This window comes from Galeopterus variegatus, unplaced genomic scaffold (genome assembly GCF_000696425.1).
Source record: "Galeopterus variegatus unplaced genomic scaffold, G_variegatus-3.0.2 Scaffold2664, whole genome shotgun sequence".
Lineage (NCBI taxonomy): Eukaryota > Metazoa > Chordata > Mammalia > Dermoptera > Cynocephalidae > Galeopterus > Galeopterus variegatus.
The window spans coordinates 107283-115956 of NW_007728775.1; positions in this window are offsets into that span (position 1 = coordinate 107283).

The following is an 8674-nucleotide window of genomic DNA, read 5'->3' on the forward strand; positions in this document are numbered from 1 at the left end:
CAGGACGACATTCCCCCCCGCCACCAGGAAGAGGCTCCAGGGAGAAAGAGTGTGGCACAGGCATCTTCTGCACTCGGCAAAGGTATGCCCAGGCCCAGACAGAGTGGACGCAGACAGAGGAAGAAGGTCAGCCATGAGGTGACACTGAAAGCTGAAAAGTGGAAACAGCAGTGGACCTGAAGCCTTCCTTGCTAGGCCCTTGAGGGGTGAGCCTGCAGTATTTCATTCCCTCCAAAGCCCACATCTGGCCAAACGCTTGCACTGTCTGCACACTCACCAAGTAAACATACACAATATTTTGGGATCCGTTGGAGCCAGGTGTCCTCCCACTCCTCCTGGAGCTTTCGGGGTTCCCCCTCTGCAAAGTGCCCCAGGGTGGGGATATGGGCTGTGCCACTCATGCTGTGTGACTTAAGCAAACACTTCACCTCCTTGGGGTTCAGCTTCTTCACTTGTAAATGATGTGCTGGGCAGGGTGTCGGGGAACCCAGTAGGATGACACATGTGAAGTGTCCAGGTCACCATCAGCCACCGCCATCCACTGGGGGCCAGTTGCCAAATCTCTCAGTGCCTCGAACTCCTCATCTACAGGCTGGGACTATGATCCCCACTGGCCACAGGCAGGCAAGAGGGAAGAAATGAGCCAAGGATTGAGACAGGGCTCTGTAAACTGTAGAGTGCTGAGCACACAGGAGACAATTGCTTTTAAGCTTAACCTACTACAGGGCCTTTGGGGCCAAAAGCACATGAGTCCATGGCCTCAGGGCCTGTGCTTCTCCTGCAACCCTGGCCTGGCTAGAACTGCAGGTGGAGAGAGGGGTCACAGGGTCCTCACCATATACCCCAACTCTTTGTGAAGCAGACTTGACACTTAGTTCAAAAACCCTGCCTTAGCCTGAACAGTTCACTTTTAATCCCAATTAGTTCAATCTGTGAAGACGGTGTGGAGAATTTAGAGCTAGGCCCAAATAAAGTTTCTCAACCCCCCCACCCCCAACCTGCCACCCTCCAGGAAAACACACATTCTCCCAGATGTTTCCTGGCCAGGAGGGTTCTCATCCCTTCAGCAGTCACTCCACCTGCTCACAGGTTTCCACGCAGGAAAAAGCCAGAGAAGATCCCTCCCCATTTGGCTGGGCTCTTTGAGATAGTGAATGTCAGTTTTTATTCTCAAAACGGCCCCTCTCCCACCATACAAAGCCTGGGCCTGAACCACAAAGAGTCACACAATTTCTCAACGAGTGAAAAAACCAAGCACCTATAACAGCCTCACCAAGGCAATCCCCAATGCCTAGAAAATATAAAAGTAAGAAAAAAATTCGTAGGGCCGGTCCGTGGCTCACTCGGGAGAGTGCGGTGCTGATAACACCAAGGACACGGGTTTGGATCCTATATAGGGATGGCCGGTTAGCTCACTGGCTGAGCGTGGTGCTGACAACACCAAGCCCAGGGCTAAGATCCCCTTACCGGTCATCTTTAAAAAAAAAGAAAAGAAAAGAAAAGAAAAAATTTGTTATGGAAAAGAAATAAGTACTCAAAGAAGAAAGTAAAAAAAAAAACAAAATACTCTTTTCAAACACAAGAGTTGAAAACTGGTAAGATCTAACTTAAGAAGTTAGAAAAATGGAGGGAGCTTAAAGACAGTAGAAAGAAGCTGAGAAAGAACAGAAACTTATGAAACAGGAAGCAATAAACAATTTAAAAAAATTCAGAGCCAAAAGCTAGTTCTTTTAAAATTTTTTAAATTAAAAAAAATAAAGACTTAAAAAGTTACCAAACTTCTGACAAGGGGAGATCAAGAAAAAGAGAAGGGTAATATTAGAAATGGAAGCTGAGGCACAAATATCAATGACAAAATACTCTGAATGACCTGATGCAAATAACCTTGAAAACAGGCACACTTTAAGGAAAAAATAATTTACCAAAACGGACTCAAGAAAAAATAGAAAACCTTTTTAATAGTAAAATTAAAAAGAAACCAGATCAGCAGTTGAAGTACATTCGTCAGCACCCAGCAACACACAGGAAGGGCACGCATGTTCCATGCACACTCAGAAACACAAACAGGGATGTCCCCACATTGTTTGTAGTGGCAAGACCTGGAAATCACCCACATGTCCATCACTGAATAGATTTATCGCTATATATCCATATAATGGAATACTATAGGACAGTGAGAACAAGTGAGCTACACTTCACGGGTCCAACATCAGTATCATCCCACAAATGTTACATGTGAAAAAGCACAGTGCAGAAGGACCTGTGTAACAAAGAAGACCATACTGTTTATGAATATGTACAAATGTTATTTGTATATACTAGAAGGAAAAGAACAGGATGACAAGGAAAAATTCAGAGTGCAGCTCTTTCTGGGGGAAGGGGAGATGAGGATCGAGGGACACATAGGAGTTTCGAAAGTTCTGTAATGTCCTAGTTCTTAAGCCTGGTGGTAGCTACATCAGATTAATTATTTATAACCTAAGTACATTACAGTCATCTGTCAGCATCCCCAGGGGATAGGCTCCAGGAAGCCTGTGGATAACAAAATCATGGATGCTCAAGACTCTGATATAAAATGGCACAGTATTTGCATACAACCGACACACCTCCTGCTGTGGACTTTACATCATCTCTAGATTACTTACAATACCTAATACAGTGTAAATGCTATGTAAATAGTTGTTATACTGTATTTTTTAATTTGTATTATTTTAAACTGTTGTGTTTTTGTTTTTCCGGAATATTTTCAATCCCTGGTCGGTTGAATCTGCAGATGCAGAACTCATCGATACAGAGGGCTGACTGTATTTTATTCTTCTTTATGCATTTATTTCTTTTTTTAAAAGAAATACTCAGGACAGAATCCCAGGATGCCAGGGTAGAAGTGAACTTCAGAAGCAGTTCTCTTTCTTCCTGTTCCCCAAACTGCCTGAGCTGGCTCCTGCCTGGAAAGAACCTCTGACTCCAGACCTCGGATTGTTTCTTCACATCTCTGCCCATGTCACCTCCTCCGAGAAGTCCTCCCTGACCATGCTATCTAAAATAGGTCTTCTTCCCCTCACTCATGCTTGCCACCACCCAACATCATGTGATCATTTATTGCCTGTCTATCCTACTGCAACACACACTCCATGAGGACAGGGACTTTGAGTCCTTTCACTTGTGTCCTCAGGCCTGAACAGTACCTGGCACAAAAACTGAGTGTACAAGTTAAGAAATGATATCCTGACTCTGTGACCCTTGGGCTCTGACCTCTGAGCCTCAGTTTCCTCACTGTAAAATAGAGATAAAAATAGAACCTGACTGAATGAGGCAGTGTATGTGTAAAGAATGTGGCACAGTGCACAGAAATCAGCAATTGCTCAGTAAATATTGGCTCTTATTAGAATCAGAGAGTAAGTCTAACCTCCTTCTCATTTTGAGGATGGGACCACCAAAGTCCACAGAAGGGAAATGACTTGCCCAAGGCCATGCAGCCTGCCAGTAGCAAGATAGGACCAAAGCAGAATGCTAAGAAAAACTGGTGAATGGATAAACAAAATGCAGTATATCCATATAATGGAATATTCAGCCAAAAAAAAAAAAAATGAAGTACTAATTCATGCTACAGCATGGATGACCTTCTTTTTTTTTTTTTTCCCCTTTTTGTCTTTTTTCGTGACCAGTAACGGGATCGCAACCCTCAGTGTCGCACCTGCACCGCGCTCAACCAGTGAGCGGACAGGTCTCTATATGGGATCCGAACCCTCGGCGGGAGCGCCGCCGCGCTCCCAAACTCCCAAGCGCCACACTCTACTGAGTGTGCGACCGGGCCGGCCCATGACCTTCTAAAAATTATGCTAAGTGAAAGACCTCATTCTGTATGATTCCATTTATATGAAATGCCCACCAGAGTTCACTTTGAAGAGACAGAAAAGTAGATTAGTGGTTGCCTGGGACTGGGTGTGGGAATGGACAGTGACTGCAAATGGACAGGAGGAACCTTTTAGGGGTGATGAAATTTCCTAAACTTGGGTGAGTAAATTCATTAAAATTTATTGTAAACCACTATAAGTGTTAAAATCATTGAACTGTACACTTGTAGTGTGATGCTATTCAAATTTTTCCTTAATAAGGTTGTTAAAGATTAGCTTTTAAAAGGAGAAAAAGGTACCAAGAGCCCAGTAGAGGAAGTTCTGGGGTTTCCACACTTCCTGTTCAGTCATGCAGCCCTCAGAGATTACACCCAGTTCATGAGTGCAACTGACTTCTGAGCAAGAACCCCTGCTGGTGGAATCATCCCAGCTCCCACCAAATCTACCCTACCCTGAATGCCACCCTGCCACACCTTGCCTCGCTGTCCAGGCCCAGAGCAGAGTCTGCCTAACGACCCAGCTCCGTGCAGGTCCCTGACCTCAAGGAGTGTTCTGGGCATCCACGGAAAGTAACTGTGGTCTGTGGCAACAAGGGACTTTCTGGTAGGACCAGGCTCTGGTGACAACAGGCCTGCCTACATAGGCAAAGTCAAGGGGGTCAGAACTGCAACAGGGGCCAGAGTGTGGTTAGAGTTAACAGGAAGCCAACAGAACGTCTCAGCCAGACCCTAACCAGGGGGTTGCACCTCATTACCATTTTCTGGGAGATCAGAGATCACTCAGGCACAGAACCAAGTCATGTCAGGGCAGCTAGGTGTCTTCACACTGAGTTGGGAAATGCTGCTGCTGTTGGGGCTATCTTAATGGGCCGCACTCTTGCCTCAGTCAGTGCCGGGCTGGGGCAGGAGTCAGGTGTCCCAAGGCAGCCCAAAAGAAGAAGCAGGGTCAGAGAGGCTGGGCCTACATGGGGCCAGACCTGAAGGGGCTCTCTGGGTACAAAGCATCCCTGAATGTCAGAGCTGGGTAGCAGAGATGAAATCCCAGCCATTTCAAGATTACACAGACCACCAGAACATAAAACTAATAACTGTGGGTAATGTGGCCCCAGAGCCTGCTTACTCTGTTCCCCAGCCCCACTCCACCTATCTATGAATCTCTCCTTTAAAGATGGGGAAACTGAGGCCCTGGGATGGGACAGGCCTTCCTGACAAGGGCATAGCCAAAGCTGTGGGTCCAAAGCAAATCAGGCCTGACCAGAAGGCATCCTCAGATGACACCACAGTGTAGCCCTGGTGAGTGCTGACAACTCTTTACCTCCAGCCTCAGGTTCAGGCCACTTCTGACAAAGCCATTGGGCCTCCATTTTTTTTAAAGCCTGGATGAGCTGGACCTCCTCCACAGTTCCTTCAGCATGTGGAGTGAGATGACTACAGAGAAGCTCTGGCCACTGTGGGCACTGCCTCAACCAAGAGGCTCTGTGCAGGCTCCGTCCCTCCACCTCCAGGTCTAGCTCCCCTGACACAGAGGCCAGTGTCCTTAATTCCCAGGGCCTCGTGACATCTACTGTACTTGGGGTGGGCGATGGCACAGGAATGTGAAAGCTATGGAGAAGTGAGGACTTCACCCAATCCTGAGACCAGGAACCTGGGTCTTCACTGACAGAATGTCTGAGTCCACTCTCAGTGGGTGACAGGCAAAAGACTGGACCAAAGTCCTGTCTCACCATTTATTAGTCTATTTCTGTTGTTTACAACAAAACTGGGTAATTTATAAGAAAATGAAATTTATCACTTACAGTTTCAGAGGCTGGGAAGTCCAAAGTCCAGGGAACACATCTGATGAGGGTCTTCTTTGGTGGTGACTTTACAGAAATGCTGGTGTCTCACACGGCAGAAAACAGTGGAGCAGAGAGGGACTGATTTCTAATGTGCTCTTCTTTTAAGGCCCTCAGAACCATGCCCCTGACCAACATTATTAATCCATTCACTCTGGCATGGTCCAACAACTTAATCACCTCTTCAAGGCCCCATCTTTCAATTACCACAATAAGATTTCCCACCCTCAACAGTTACAGTGGGAATTAAGCTTCTAATATATGAACTTTGGGGACACAATTCAACCAATCCATAGCACACCACCAGGGCTGTAAGCCCTATCCCTTTCTAGGGGACATCCTGACATAATGGTCATTTCAGCTGTGACTGCAGCCCAGATTGGGTCAGGGCTTCAGGACTGAATGGAACTCACCCACTACAGTGAGGAACAATGGGCCTCAAAATAAACATCTGGGGACCGGAACACTGCCCATGTCTCAAGTCTTCCTTGATTACATTTTGTGCACACTCACTCTTGGCACAAACCTTTCAAAATCTCTCTTGTGACAGGGGCTGCATAGCAATGTTACTTCCTTCCGAAAGTAAGTTTTCTGTATTTCCTGCCTCTTATACACACAAACGCATGCACGCGTGTGCACACGCACACGCACACACAGAGGAATCACTGTATTTTCCACTCTTTTCTCTTGGAATCATTACTTTTTGAGTTCAGGAAGTTCCTCCCTGAGGCGTTACAAAGTAAACATGGGTGTAACTCTCAGTCAATAAATACAGTATCTTTTGGGGTGGAAATCAGAGTTTACCTAACAAAGACCCAGGAGACACACTTGACACCCCCCACCCCCGCTTTGGGGTCCTTCTACCATTGTAAATGTTCTTTCATTTATCCCCCAGTGCCTTTCGAACTGGCTAAAACCTGCCATGGCTGCACCTGACATTCCTCTTTCCCATTTCTCTCCATTCTCCTGTCTGGTGCTGCCCACCTGCCCATGAAGTCTTCTTGATAATGTGAGCCCCCAGGCCCCGCCAGGCAGTATGGAACAGCCATCAATTACCAGCTTGGGCAAGTCACTTACTGTAGCCCCAGTGTCCTCATCTATAAAATGTGAATATAATACAATCTATCTCATAGAGTTATAGTAGTCCCCGCAGGTAAGGGATACTCCCAGTGGATGCTTGAAATCGTGGATAGTACCAAACCCTATACATACTATGTTTTTTCCTATATGGTAATAGGTGGGTGGAATGCACAGCACGGATATGCTGGACAAAGGGATGATTCCCATCTGGGGTGAGGCAGAGCAGGATGGCATGAGATTTTATCATGTTACTCACAACAGCACTCATTTTAAAACTTATGAATTGTTTTTTTCTGGAATTTTCCATTTAATATTTTCAGACCGAGGTTGACCGTGGGTAACTGAAATTGCAGAAATGTTTGTATGCCTTATCTAGCCCTATAAGATGCTCACATGTGTAACACTATTTACTCAGGTAATTGCTGTGTCTCTCCAGGCAGATCTCAGACCCCCTGAAATGGCCAAGGGAAGCAGATCCAGTAGTACCAAACAAGCAATACAAGGTGTTCAGACCTACTCTGTGCCAGGCTGGAGGAGGAAGGCACCAGCAGTAAGCCAGGTCCCTGCCTGGGCAGAGGATACCCCACACAATAGACAGGACTGATAAAAAACTAGGAGAAATAACAGATCCAAAGTGGGGATGGGAGTGAGGTGGGAGGGAAACAGCTTGTGAGAGAGGTCCGTCCCTTCTGAGAACAGGGTGTCTCAAAGACACAAAGAGTGAGTGTGTACCCACCCTAAAGGGCAAAAAGATGTACTTCTTATTAATGTATCTTGTATGAAACTGGCCAGAGCACACAGCTTGGTTGGGAAGGTCCCTGGGAATCTCCCCCAGCCCAGCTCTCAAAATCATTTCATGAACCCAGCACACTGCTGTCGCTGTGGCCTCATACCAGGCCTCAAGCGGAGCCCTGGAATCCTTGAAATCACCTAGTGCGGCAAGCACCATTGCTGTCCCCATTTTCGAGTGGGAAGCAGGCTCTGAAGTAACTCACTGGTGGACCTTCTCAACCACCCACTGGAGGCCTCCAGATACACGGTAGCTGGTTATTATCACTGTCCCTGCTGGACGCCTTCAGAGGAGACTCCTTGGTATCAGCAAGTCTTTCTCCATAAGGTGGAGAAAGGTTGTCTTAGGAAAAAGTACACCCGGCGGCTTGCCCTGCCCCCAGGACTTCATTCTCACCGCTAGGGCCCTGGAACGCGGTCCTTCAGTCACTCGGCCTTCCAAGTCTCCTTCCCCCACTCCATCCCAACCTCAGCCACCTCCAGCTCCCCGCCCCAGGTCAGGCCTCCCCTTCACACCAGGGGCCTGCATCCACGTGCCTCATCCCTCCAGCCGCCTGGAGTCTCAGCAGCCCCCTGCTCCGAACTCGGAACCCGACCCAAGGGTGGCAGGAACGTGAGGAGGTGACGGCGAGGGGTGGAGATAAGGCCGGGCCCCAGATTCCCCTTGCAAGACGGGGGATTAGAACAGCCGCTGTCGAGATGGGTCGCTCCAGTTCAAATCCCAGCTCTCGCTGTGTGTGACTTAACTGACAAACTCAGGGCCTCAGTTTCCCCACCCGCAAGGCAGAACGTTACCAGTGACGCCCACACTGAGTCGTGGAAGGGAAGAGGGTCGCGGGTGAAAAGCGCAGGGCAAAGGGCCGGGTTCTCAGGAAAGGTAATAATGGTGGCCCTCCCGGTACGGCCGGGGAGGGGACTCTGCGATTCCCGAGCCTCGCCCCGCGCCACCGTGCAGCGGGGAGCTGGAGTCTAGCGAGGGCCGCAGCCGGCCCGGGGCGCACGCGGCCGAGCCCGGGAAGCCGGGACGAGGGCGGAAGGCCTGCGAGGCTCGCGTCCTCGCCACCGGACCGCGCCCCCGGCCGCCTCCGGCCCCCCCCTGCCCCCCGCCCCCCCGCGC